General features: G+C 41.0%; 1 pseudogene; it reads right to left on the bottom strand.

The window, feature by feature from the left end:
- LOC101708890 (actin-related protein 2 pseudogene) overlaps nucleotides 1-12,773 on the bottom strand; it is a 45,948-nt pseudogene extending 33,175 nt beyond the window's left edge.
- Between the last annotated feature and the right edge of the window lie 428 nt (nucleotides 12,774-13,201).

The raw sequence follows: 13,201 nt of genomic DNA, 5'->3' as shown, positions 1-13,201 counted from the left end.
CTGGAGTCAGCACTGCATTTTTATTCTAACATTCTTCTAGCACCAGCTCTCCCATTCAAGTCTATGGAATGTTATGATATAAAGAACAGTTCCTTCTCAGAGAAAACAGCTAAAACTCTGTCACTGTGCCAAAACATTCCATTCTGTAAATTCCATGGAATAGTATTCATACCACAATCTGGTTCTCTGCATTGCCAATTTCTAAAGCACATTTCTATGAGGAAATTTCTGTGAGGAGCACGTGGGGTTACAAATTGCCATGTAGTTCTGCTGAAAGAAATGTCTGGGAAGTTCGCAAAGTTCTCCGAAGAAGAACGTGATGTTAGAAGCCAAGCACACTTTTCAGAATGTTTCTGCAGTTTGCACTGCAGTTCTCATTCAAACATTCTTTTGCCACCAGCTCTTCCATGCAAGTCAATGGAATGTTATGATATAAAGGGCATTTCCTTCTCAGAGAAAGCAGCTTGAACTCTGGCACTGTGGCAGGACATTCCACTCTGTAAATTACATTGTATATTATTCACATCAAAACCCGGCTCTCTGCATTACCAATTTCTGTGGCATAACTTTTGGAGGCCTGTACCATGAATAAAACTTGGGCCTGAAATTGCCATGTAGTTCTGTTGAAAGAAATGTCCTGAAAAGTCCTCAAGGTTGTGCTAAGAAGGACTTGATGTTAGAAGTCAAAAACATTTTGAAAACGCTTCTGCAAATTACACTACATTTTTCATTCAAACATCCTTCTGGCACCAGCTCTCCTGTCCATGTCAATGGAAGGTTGTGATATAAATTGCAGTTGTGTCTCAGAGACAGCAGCTCGAAATCTGTCAATGAGGTAGAACAGTTTACTCAGTAAACTTCATGCAATGGTATTCACATCACAATATTGCTTTCTCCATTGCCAATTTCTGTAGCAAATATCTATGAGGCCTCTACTGTGAATATCCCTTGGGCCTAGAAATTGCCATGTAGTTCTGCTGAAAGAAATGTCATGTAAAGTCCTCAACATTGTGCTAAGAAGAACTTGATGTTAGAAGCAAAATACAGTTTTTAGAATGCTTCTGCAGATATCACTGCATTTTTCATTCAAACATTATTCTAGCACCAGCTCTCCCATGAAAGTAAAAGGAAGGTTGAGATACAAACTGCAGTTCCTTCTCAGAGAAAGCTGCTAGAACTCTGTCACTGTGGCAGAACATTCCACTCTGTAAATTCTGTGGAATAGTATTCACATTACAATCTCTCTCTCTGCATTGCCAATTTCTGTAGCACATCTCTATGAGGTTTGTTCTGTGAATAGCACTTGGGCCTGGAAATTGTCATTTAGTTCTGCTGAAAGAAAGGACCTGGAAAGTCCCCAACTTTGTCCTAAGAAAAACATGTTAGAACTGAAACACACATTTCAAAATGCTTCTGCAGTTTGCACTGCAGTTCTCATCCATACATACTTCTAGCACCAGCTCTCCCTTTCAAGTCCATGGAAGGTTATGATATAGAGTGAAGTTCCTTCTCAGAGAAAGCAGCTAAAACTCTGTTACTGTGCCAGAACATTCCACTGTGTTAGTTCCATGGAATAGCATTGACACCACAATCTGGCTCTCTGCATTGCCAATTTCTGTAGCACATCTCTATGAAGGCTCTACTGTGAGTAGCACTTGGGCCTAGATATTGCCATGTAGTTCTGCAGAAATAAAGATCCTCTAAAGTACTCTACTTTGTCCTAAGAAGAACTTGATGTTAGAAGACAAACACAATTTGCATAATACTTCTTTAGTTGGCACTGCATTTTACATTCAAACATTCTTCTAACACCAGATCTCCCTTCCAACTCATTGGAAGGTTATGATATAAAGTGCAGTTCCTTCTTAGGGAAAGCAGCTAGAATTATATCACTGTGGAAGAATATTCCACTATGTACATTCCATAGAATAGAATTCACATCACAATCTGGCTCTGTGCATTGCCAATTTCTGTAGCACATCGCTATGAGTCCTATACTGTGTATATCACCTGTGTCCAGAAATTCCCATTTTGTTCTGCTGAAAGAAAGATCTTGTAAAGTCCTTTACTTTTTCCTAAGAAGAACTTGATGTTAGAAGCTAAACACACATTTCAGAATGCTTCTACAGTTTGCACTGCAGTTTTCATTCACATACATCTAGCACAAGCTCTCCCATGCATTTCAAAGGAAGGTTATGATATAAAGTCCAGTTCCTTCTCATAGAAAGCAGCTAGAACTCTGTCACTGTGACAAAACATTCCACTCTGTAAATTCCATGGAATAGTATTCACATCACAATCTGCCTCTCTGCATTGTCAATTTCTGTAGCACTTTTCTATAGGTCTTTACTGTGAATAGCACCTGGTGTTAGAAATTGCCATGTAGTTCTTCTGAAAGAAATGTCCTAGAAAGTTCACAAATGTGTCCTAAGAAAAAATTGATGTTAGAAGCCAAATACACTTTTCAGAATATTTCTGCAGTTTAAAGTGCAGTTCTCATTCAAACATTCTTCTAGCACCAGCTCTCCCATGCAAGTCAATGGAATGCTATGCTATAAAGTGCAGTTTCTTCTCAGAGAAAGCCGCCCAAACTCTGCCACTGTGGGAGAACATTCCACTCTGTAAATTCCATGCAGTAGTATTCACATCACAATCTGGCTCTCTGCATTGCCAATTTCTGTAGCACATGTCTATCAGGCCTGTAGTGTTAATCACACTTTGGCCTAGAAACAGCCATGTAGTTCTGCTCAAAGAAAGGTAGTGGAAAGTCCTCAACTTTGTGATAAGGAGAGCTTGATGTTAGAAGCCAAACACATTTTTGAGAGTGCTTCTCCAGTGGGAACTGCATTTTTCATTCAACCATTCTTCTAACCCCACCTCTCCCATGCAAGTCAATTAAAGCTTATGATATGAAGTCCAGATCCTTCTCAGAGAAAGCAGATAGAACTCTGGCACTGTGGCAGGACATTTCACTCTGTAACTTCCGTGCAATAGTTGTCACATCACAGTCTGGCTTTCTTCGTTGCCAATTTCTGTAGCACACCTCTGTAAGGCCTGTACTGTGAATAACACTACTGCCTAGAAATTGCCATGTAGTTCTGCTGAAAGAAAGGTCCTGGAAAGTCCTCAACTTTATCCTAAGGAGAACTTGAGGTTTGAAGCCAAACACACTTTTCAGAATGCTTCTGCAGTGCAGTTCCTTCTCAGAGAAAGCATCTAGAAGTCTGTCATTGTGGCAGAACATTGCACTCTGAACACACCATGGAACAGTATTCACATCACAATCTGACTCTCTGCATTGCCAATTTCTGTATCTATGAGTCCTTTACTGTGAATAACACTTGGGGTTCGAATTTGCCATGTAGTTCTGCTGAAAGAAAGGTCCTGGAATCTGCAACTTTGTCCTAAGAAGAAATTGATGTTAGAATCCCAATGCACTTTTGAGAATGCTTCTGCAGGTGGCACTGTAGTTTTCATTCTAACAAACTTCTAGCACCAGCTCACCCATGCAAGTCAATGAAATGTTATGATATAAAGTGTCATTCCTTCTCAGAGAATGCAGCCAGAACTCTGTCATGGTGGCAGAGCATTACATTCTATAAAATCCATGGAATAGTATTCACATCACAATCTGGCTCTCTATATTGCCCATTTCTGTAGCACATCTCTATGAGGCCTATACTGTGAATAGCACTTGGGCCTAGAAATTGCCATTTAGTTCTGCTGAAAGGTCCTGGAAAGTCCTCAACTTTGTGCTATGTAGAACTTGATGTTAGAAACCAAACACACATTTTTAGAATGCTTCTGTGGTTGGCACATTTTTTTTCATTCAAACATTCTTCTAGCACCAGCTCTATCATACACGTCAATGGAAGTTTATGATATAAAGTACAGTTCCTTCTCAGGGAAAGCAGCATAAACTCTGTCACTGTGACACAACATTTCACTCTGTAAATACCATGCCATAGCATTCACATCACAATCTGGATCTGTGCTTTGCCAATTTCTGTAGCACATCTCTATGAGGCCTGTATTGTGAATAGCACTTGGGCCTAGAAATTGCCATGTAGTTGGCTGGGGTATCACAATCCCCAATTTGAAACTGTTCTACAAAGCTAATGTGATAAAAACAGCATGGTACTGACAAAGAAACAGACATGAAGATCAGTGGAATAGATTAGAAGATGCAGAAATAACTCCAGACATACTCAACCACCTTATCATTGACAAAGGAGCCAACCATCCTCGTTGGAGGAAACATAGCCTATTTAATAAGTGGTGTTGGAAAAACTGGATTTCAACCTGCCAAGGATTAAAACTAGACCCATATCTATCACCGTGCACTAAACTAAGATTGAAGTAGATTAAAGATCCAAATATTAAGACAGAAACACTAAATTTGCTGGAAGATAAGTTAGGTAGAACTCTTGATGACATTGGCATAGGAAAAGATTTTATGAACAAATCTTCAGTAGCATGGGAGCTAGCACAAAGAATCAACAACTGGGATCTCATCATATTAAAAAGCTTCTCCACTGCAAGAGAAACTACCAACAGAGCTAAGAGACAACCTACAATGTGGGAAGAAATTTTTAGCAACTGTACCTCAGACAAAGGTCTACTATTGAGAATATATATAAACAATTGGAAAAAATCAGACCCCCCCAAATTCAAAGACCCAATTCAAAATGGGCATCCAAAATGAACAGACATTTCTCAGACAAAGAAGTAAAAGCAGCAAATAAATATATGAAAAAATGTTCAACATCACTGGTCATTTGAGAGATGCAGATGAAAACAACACTGAGATTCCACCTCGCCACACAAAGAATGGCTGCTACCAAGAAATCAACCAATAACAAATGCTGGCAGGGGTGTGGAGAGAAAGGAACCCTTCTCCATTGTTGGTGGGAGTTTAGACTGGTGCAACCACTGTGGAAATCAGTATGAAAATACCTCAAAGAACTAGTTCTACAGGTCCCATTTGACCCAGCTATTCCCCTACTGGGAATCTTCCCCAAAGAATTAAAAGAATCATACCACAGCAACATATGTGCACCTATCTTTATAGCGGCACAGTTTGTAATAGCTAAAGTTTGGAAACAGCCCAAATGCCCATCAACTGGAAAGTGGAAAAAGAAGATGTGGGTTTTTTTTTTTTTTAATAAAATGGAGTACTACTCAGCCATAAAGAATGAGAAACTACAGACATTTATAGATAAATGGATGCATATTGAGGCCATACTCTTAAGTGAAATAAATAGGACACACATGTGTAAATACTGAATAGTTTCTCTAGTGTGAGAAATTGAAAGTGTAAATAAGGATGAAAATGATTAAAATGAATAATTGATAATTTGAAATAAGAAGAGGTCCAAGGGTTTCGTGACAGTGGGAGGGGAAGGGGAAAGGGAAGAAGGGAAAGGAAAAATTATGAGAAAGAAAAAAAAGGAATCAAACTCTGTGTAAATAGGGAAGGATGGAGGGGGTGAAGGGTGCACAGGTAATGGGAGAAAAAATAAGAACTAAGATATATCATGTTCTGGTACAAACACTCAATGATAAATGTAAATGTATTTTATACCTAAAAAGTACATATAAATATATATATATATATATAAATATATATATATATATATATATATATATATATATATATATATATATATACACACACACACAAGAGACAATGTTGAGGATTTTCCGGGACCTGTGTTTCAGCTCAACTTCATGGCAATATCAAGGCTCAAGTGCTATTCATGGTACAGGTGTCACAGAGATGTGATACAGAAATTTGTAATGAAAAGACCAGGATGTTATGTGAATAATATTCAATGGAATTTGAAGAGTGGAATGTTCTGCCACAGTGACAGAGTTCTAGCTGCTTTCTCAGAGAAGGAACTTGACCTTATGTAATAACCTACAGTTGACTTGCACTGGAGAGCTGGTGCTAGAAGAAGGTTTGAATGATAACTGCAGTTTGCTTGGCTTCTAATATCAAGTTCTTCTTAGGACAAACTTGAGAACATTCTAAGACTTTTCTTTCAGCAGAACCACATGGCAATTTCTAGGCCAAAGGTCAATTCACAGTACAGGCCTCAGAGAGATGTGCCACAGAAAATGGCAATGCAGAGAAACAGATTGGTATGTGAATATTTTTCCATGGAGTTTACAGAGTGGAATATTCTTCCACAGTAACAGAGTTCTATCTGCTTTCTCTGAGAAGGAACTGCACTTTATATCATAATGTTCCATGGACTTGGAAGGCAGAGCTGGTGCTAGAATTATGTTTGAATGAAAAATGCAATGCAAACTGAGAACCATTCTGAAAAGTATGTTTGGCTTCTAACATCAAGTTCTTTGCAGGACAAATTTGAAGAGTTTCCGGGACATTTCTTTCAGCACAACTTGATGGCACTTTCTAGGCCCATGTGCTATTCAAATTACAGGCCTCATAGAGATGTGCTACAGAAATTGGTAATGCAGAGAGCCAGATAATGATGTGAATACTATTCCATGGAATTAACCAAGTGGAATGTTCTGCCACTGGGACAGAATTCTACTTGCTTTCTCTGAGGGGTAACTGCATTTTATGTCATAGCCTTCCAATGACTTGCATGAGAGAGCTGGTGCCTGAAGAAGGTTTGAATGAGAATTGCATTGCGAAGTGCAGAACCATTATGAAAAATGGGATTGGCTTCTAACATCAACTTCTTCTTATGCGAAGTTGAAGACTTTCCCAGAACCTTAATTCAGCACAAATTCATGGCAGTTTCTAGGCCCAAGTGCTATTCAGAGTACAGGTCTCATAAAGATGTGCTACAGAAATTGGGTATACAGAGAGGCAGATTTTGATGTGAATAATAGTCCATGGAATTTACAAAGTGGAATGTTCTGCCTAATTGATAGATTTCTAGCTGCTTTCTCTGAGAAGGAACTGCACTTTATATCCTGACCTGGCCTTGACTTTCAGGTTAGAGATGTTGTAGGAGAATGTTGGAATGACAACTGCAGTACAAACTGCAAAATCATTATGAGCAGTGTGTTTGGCTTCTAACATCAAGTTCTTCTTAGAAAAAAGTTGAGGACTTTACAGGACCTTTCTTTCAACAGAACCACATGGCAACATCTAGGCCCAAGTGCTATTCACCTTATAGGAGTCATAGAGCTGTGCTACAGCAATTGGCAATGTAGACAGCCTGATTGAGATGTGAAGAGTATTACATGGAATTTACAGAGTGGAATACTCTGCCACAGTGACAGTTTTGTAGCTGCTTTCTCTGAAAAGGAACTGCACTTTGTATCATAACCTTCCATTGACTTGCATAGGAGAGCTGCTGCCTGAAGAATGTTTGAATGAGAATGGCAGTGGAATCTGAGGAAACATTCTGAAAATTGTGTTTGGATTCTAACATCAAGTACTTCTTATGAAGAAGTTGAAGACTTTCCAGGACATTTCTTTCAGCAGAACTACATGACAATTTCTAGGCCCAAGTGCTATGCACAGTACAGGCCTCATAGAGCTGTGCTACAGAAATTGGCAATACAGAGAACCAGATTGTGAAGTGAATACTATTACATGGAATTTACAGAGTGGAATGTTCTGCCACTGTGACAGTGTTCTAGTTGCTTTCTCTGAGAAGGAACTGCACTTTATATCATAACCTTCCATTGACTCACATGGGAGAGCTGGTGCTAGAAGAATATTTGTATGAAAAATGCAGTGCAATCTACAGAACCATTCTGAAAAGTGTGTTTGGCTTCTAACATCAAGGTTTCTTAGAACAAATTTTATTATTCTCCAGGACGTTCCTGTCAGCAGCACTACATGTCTATTTCTAGGACCAAGTGCTATTCACAGTACAGGCATCATAGAAATGTGCTAAAGAAATTGGCAATGTAGAGAGCCAGATTGTGATGTGAATACTATTCCATGCAATTCACAGAGTGGACTGATCTGCCACAGTGACAGAGTTCTAGCTGATTTCTCTGAAAAGGAACTGCACTTTATAGCATAACCTCCCTTTGACTTGGATGGGAGAGCTGGTGCTAGAATTATGGTTGAATGAAAACTGCAGTGCAATCAGCAGAACCATTTTAAAAGTGTGCTTGGTTTCAAACACCAAGTTTGACTTAGGTAAAAGATGAGGAATTTCCAGGACATTTCTTTCAGCAGAACTACATGGTAATCTCTAGGCCCAAGGTGTATTCATGGACCTCATAGACATGTGCTACAGAAATTCGGAATGCAGAGAGTCAGATTGTTATGTGAATACTATTCCATGGAATTTACAGAGTGGAATGTTCTGCCACAGTGACAGAGTTCTAGCTGGTTTCTTTGAGAAGTCACTGCACATAATATCTAAACATTCCATTTACCTGGATGTTAACATTGGTGCTAAAAGAATGTTTGAAATAGAACTGCAGTGCAAATTGCAGAACCATTCGAAAAGTGTGTTTGCCTTCTAACATCAAGTTATTACTTGGACAAAGATGAGAACTTTCCAGGACCTTTCTTTCAGCAGAACTACCAGGCAATTTCTAGGCCCAAGTGTTGCCCACAGTACAGGATTCATGGAGATGTGCTAAAGAAATTGGCAATACAGAGAGTCAGATTGTGATGTGAATACTCTTAAATGAAATTTACAGAGTAGAATATTCTTTCACAGTGGGAGAGGTCTAGCATCTTTCTCTGAGAAGGAACTGCACTTTACATCATAACCTTATATTATCTTGCATGGGATTGCTGGGGCTAGAAGGATGTTTGAATGAGAACTGCAATGCAAACTGCAGAACCATTCTGAAAAGTGTATTTGGCTTCTAACATCAACTTCTTCTTAGGACAAAGTTGAGGACTTTCCAGGACCTTTCTTTCATCAGAACTACATGGCAAATTCTAGGCTCAAGTGCTATTCATGGTACAGGACTCATAGAGATGTGGTACAGAAATTGGGAAGGCAGAGAGCCAGATTGTGCTGTGAATACTATTCCATGGAATTTACAGAGTTGAATGTTCTGACACAGACACAGAGTTCTAGCTGCTTTCTCTGAGAAGAAACTGAACTTTGTATCACAACTTTCAATTGACTTGCATGGAAGAGCATGTGCTAGAAAAATGTTTGAATGAAAACTGCAATACAAACTGGAGAACCATACTGAAAAGTGTGTTGGACTTCTAACATCAAGTTATACTTCAAACAAAGTCGAGGACTTTCCAGAACCTTTATTTCACCAGAACTACATGGCAATTTCTAGGCCCAAGTGCTATGAAGAGTACAGGCCTCATACCGATGTGCTAAAGAAATTGGCAATGCAGAGAGCCAGATTGTGATGTGAATACTATTTCATGGAATTTATAGAGTGGAATGACCTGCCACACTGTCAGAGATCTAGGTGCTTCCTCCGAGAAGGAACTGCACTTTATATCATAACCTTCCATTGACTTGCATGGGAGACCTGGTGTTAGAAGAATGTTTAAATGAGAACTGCAAAACCATTTAGAAACTTGTGTTTGGCTTCTAACATCAAGTTCTTAGGAGAAAGTTGAGGACATTCTAGGACCTTTCAGCAGAAACACATGGCAATTTGTAGACCCAAGTGCTATTCACAGTACAGGCCTCATAGAGATGTGCTAAAGAAACTGGCAATGCTGAGAGACAGATTGTGATGTGAATGCTATTAAATGGAATTTGCACAGTGGAATGTTCTACCACAGTGACAGAGTTCTAGCTGCTTTCTCTAAGGAACTGCACTTTATATCATAATATTATATTGACTTGGATGGAGAGCTAGTGCTAAAGAATGTTTGAATGAAAACTGAAGTGTATGCCCACTATCACCACTCCTGTTCAATATTGTTCTGGAAACATTAGCCATAGCAATTAGAAAAGAGAAAGAAATAAAAGGAATAAAGATAGGAAAGGAAGAACTGAAACTGTCTTTATTTGCTGATGCATACAAACACCTGTCATCTTGAAACAAGAGGAACTGTGGAGGCCGAGAACTGTACCTGGAGGGAATGTAGTCAAGCTGGGCTCTACAACAGGCTGACCTCCCAGTAGAGAGGTTCCCTGAGAGAGGGGCCTCAGGGCTGGAGGGAGAATGTGAGGGCAGTGGTGCCAGAGCTGCTCCCTCTTCTTAGCAGTGTGCAGGGTGGGCTGCTTTGCTGAGAAATAGAGTTATGCATTGGGAGGGCTGGACTCGGTCTTCCTGGTCCCACAGATCCCTTCCAGGTACCATGGTGGCCTCCACTGCTGGCTGGTCCACCTTCTTCCATCCTCAGGTCTGCACAGGGTCCCTGTGAGCCCTGACTTCCCATGAAGGCTGCAGCTCAATGTAGAGGCCTCAGATGTGAATTCCATGGGCTATAACTTCAGGACCTGCATACATTTGACCTGCAAATTCAACTTCTAGGGAATGAATCCCTAGATTTACAGACAAACATGTTCCCTTTCGCTCTGTTATGGGTGTGAAAAGCTGGAAATGATGAAATGTTCCACAACAGAGGCTGCTGAGTTAATTTTAAAATTACAGCCACCATGGGCCGGGGATTTAGCTCAGTGGTTCCAGTGCCTGCCTTGCAAGCACAAGGTCCCAAGTTCAATCCCCAGTACCCCCCCTTAAAAAAAATTACAGCCACCAGTGCCGGCGATTTAACTCAATGGTGCCACTGCTTGCCTAGCAATTGTGAGGTTAGTTCCCCTGATTAAAAAAAAAAATACAGCCACTGAAAATGCTCAAGAAAGCTAGATTGGACTGGGCCATGTTCCAAGTCATAGATGAAATGACAGAAGAACTTATGCCCTGAAACATTCCTCACTCAGCAGCAGAGAGACATGGGCCTACATCCAAAGAGGAGGAAAGGAAAAATGGGCACCTCGGAGAGAGCCCACTGTTCCTGGGGGAGATGACTGTCTTTTCTTCCATTCTTTCATATTGTATTCTTTGTTTTATTGTAAATATTTCTTTTCTTACATTCAATGCACTTAAGAATAAAAAGTGTCTAATTTACTGGACAGATGACTGAAAATGGACAAGATTTAATACTGGTCTATATACAATGAAAAATATTCACCTTATAAAAATCTTCAAAATTTACTTCAGGAACATATAAAAGATTCTCCATATCTGGCCTCCTGGAACTCCTCTTTGTTGATGATTGGTCCCATCTCTCAGGCTCTTTCTCTCTTTCATTCTGTCTCACATTCTCACACACAGATTCTTGTACATCTATGTGCTTGCAGGTTGACGTCATATATTCCATTTAAAAAACTGAGATCCTCCATACAGACATCCTCCACCTCCATGTATTTTTTTCACCTTCAGAGTTTACTTGGCCTCTTTGCCTGTGTGCCCAACAGACGCACCTTAGCAGCCACACAGCATTTCCTCATTTATGTGGCCCTCACATCTCCACCATGCCCTCTAATGGAGGGTGGGTCCCAGTCCCTTCTTATGTCAACCAGTGCTGTGAACAATGGTCTTGAAAATAAATCCTGAAAAGTTGTGGTGCTCTCTATGTGGGATAAATCTCTAGCCTTATCCCTGTGAGGTACAAGGACACATGTGTAGACCTCTATGGGAGCTGCCGAACAGGACTCTGCTCTGTCCCCCACATTCTCACCAGTGCTGTTCGGCACCAGCCTTAAAGCCTGCCAGTCAGATGGGGACATAGGACATCTCAGTGATGTGCCTGAGTGTATCAGCATTGAGAGATTGAGCATTTTATACCCTTGATGGCCATATGTGGTGATTCCCTTTTGAATTACAAGAGTTTGTTTTTTACCTCACAAAAGAAATGGAAAAGGAGTTCCAACCTCAAAGGATGAATATATCCACTATGGGGCTTTAACTTTTACCTATAAACTTTGGTCTATCTGGAATTGTCCGTGCTATCAAAGAGAAATATCAGTTAGTCTCTTCCAGTAATGTTTGGCCAAACAATTCTGATGCACTGAGATGAAATACCCGGAATTAATCACAGAGACAGATCAGTGGTGGTTGGGACTAGCAGGAGAGAGAAGAGATGGTGTACAAATGGGAATGAAATTGTGGGAAATGATCTGATATTGGATAGAAGTGAAGGCTGTACTAATTGAGAATGTGATTAATGCCACCGAACTGAGCATATTAAAACAAATGAAAGTTTACCATTTATTAAAAATTAATCTATGCCACAATATCTAAAAGGATTATAGAGTTAAGGGCAGCAATCAAAATGGATGGGAGGGGATGGGAACGTCAGGTTTTTGGCAGGACCTGGCTGGCCCCAGGTGGAGCCAAGGAGTTGACACCTGCTGTGGAGACTCCAGTAGCCCCAGCTCTGGAGCTGATGAAGATGGGCTTCTTGATGCTGGCACTTCCTGTGGTGCCAGAGCTGGTGAGGGCACTGGGGGTGGATCTGCCAAAACTCTGCAGTACTTGACCTCGTTCTGCAGCTGGCCCTACAGCAGCAAGAGGAGAAAAGATCACCAACTGTCCACGTTCCCTGCAGAGCCAACAAACTTCCTACCCTCAGGAAGTCTTTCCACACTGCATCTACTCACTGACTGCCGAGTGTCTCAGGGCTCCAGGGTGGTCCCAGCACCTGGAATCTTTCTGTGTCTGCTTAGCTGCTTCCCTTCCAACATGCCTGCAGGCCAGTACTTAGTCCTCCTCAGCCTTGTTCTCTTAGTCTCCATGGGATCATGTTGCTCCAGCTCAGCCAAGGAAAGTTGCAGTAGAGGGTCCACTTTGATCTGCAGCTCCTGGTGGGAGCCCAGTAGTGGTGCCATGGGCCTGTGGAAGACAGCTGTGGGCAGCAGAGAGGCTTGGCCTTCCCTCCCAAACTGCCTTTCCAGGGCACCCTGTGGAGCTGGACATTGGGGTCCTGGGCCACCTCATGAAAAGCCCAGCCCCATCTTCTCTCCACTCCCAATGGGCTAGTGTTGGCCCAGACAGCTCTGTGGGCCTGACAGATGGCTCCATGGGAGAGAGTCCTTGGATAGTTGTATAACCACCTCTTCCTTCTTTGGAGAAGCTGCACACATGTCTCTAATGTTCCCCAATGGCATGTTGTCTCTATGAGGAAATGGAAAGGTGTCTCCTGTGGTACAGGGCTGGTGCTCCATAAATATTTGAGAAGTGAGGGGGCAGCAGGAATGTGTCCTGTCCCACTTTTCCTCAGTATTTTGCTCATGTAGTAACACACTGTCTAGTACTC

This window comes from Heterocephalus glaber, unplaced genomic scaffold (assembly GCF_053883595.1).
Source record: "Heterocephalus glaber isolate CG9 unplaced genomic scaffold, H.glaber_assembly_v1.0 deba00001813, whole genome shotgun sequence".
Lineage (NCBI taxonomy): Eukaryota > Metazoa > Chordata > Mammalia > Rodentia > Bathyergidae > Heterocephalus > Heterocephalus glaber.
The sequence above is the reverse complement of the archived record's forward strand: the minus strand, read 5'-3'. Positions and strand labels throughout refer to the sequence as shown.